Consider the following 1,021-nt stretch of genomic DNA (forward strand, 5'->3'; position numbering starts at 1 on the left):
TCTTAACCGCTGAACCATCTCTCCAGCCCTTCATTTTCATTTTTAATTTTTTTTAAAACGTATTTATTATGTATACAGCATTCTGCCTGCCTGCAAGCCAGAACTGGGCACCAGATCTCATTATAGATGGTTGTGAGCCACCATGTGGTTGCTGGGAATTGAACTCAGGACCTCTGGAAGAGCAGTCAGTGCTCTTAGCCTTTGAGCCATCTCTCCAGCCCCCCCCTCACTTTTAATTTCATAAAGAAATTTTTATGAGATATTTGATCTCAATTTTCTAGATTTTTTTTAAAAAACTACTTGCCTGTGAGTCAAGACTTTTATGAGGAATATAATCTGATAATGTCTATTCCTCTCACATAGTTACACTGTGATGGTGTAACAAAAACAATGCTTTGCCACTTAATTTGATGACAAAATCCTCCATTGTGCCTGGAGTCTGCCATTTGAAATCAACTTTTGTCTTTTCATTTTTCTCTCTTTTTGGTTTGAGAGAGGATCTCACTCTAGCTGGTCTAGCCTCACCCTGTGGCAATTCTTCTGCTCCAACTTCCTGAGTGTTAATATTATGAGAATGAGCCACCAATGGGTTAAGAAATGATTAAAATAAAAGTTTAAATGCCAAATACAGCAAATATACATGCCAGTCAATACCAGCAACACGACTACCACTACATCAATATCGTTTTTCCTTTTTTTGGGACAGGGTTCTCATTGCAAAGCCATGGTGGGACTAGAACTCATTACATAGACCAAGTTGTCCTCAACTGTGGTCACCTTCCTGCCTCTGCCTCTGCATCTGCCTCTGCCTCTGCCTCTGCCCCTGCCTCTGGGGTGCTTGAGTGACAGGCGTGAGCCAGCACAGCTGACTCCATTACTGGGATTTGTAATATGCCATATGGCAGCATGAAGAGACCACCATATGTCTCCTGTGGAAACCACTCAACTTTGCCATTGGAGAATTAATAAATGCAAAGCTCTAGCAAAATTTTTATGGACACTGAAATTTAAATTTCATACA

The sequence above is a fragment of the Rattus rattus genome, chromosome 1 (assembly GCF_011064425.1).
Source record: "Rattus rattus isolate New Zealand chromosome 1, Rrattus_CSIRO_v1, whole genome shotgun sequence".
Lineage (NCBI taxonomy): Eukaryota > Metazoa > Chordata > Mammalia > Rodentia > Muridae > Rattus > Rattus rattus.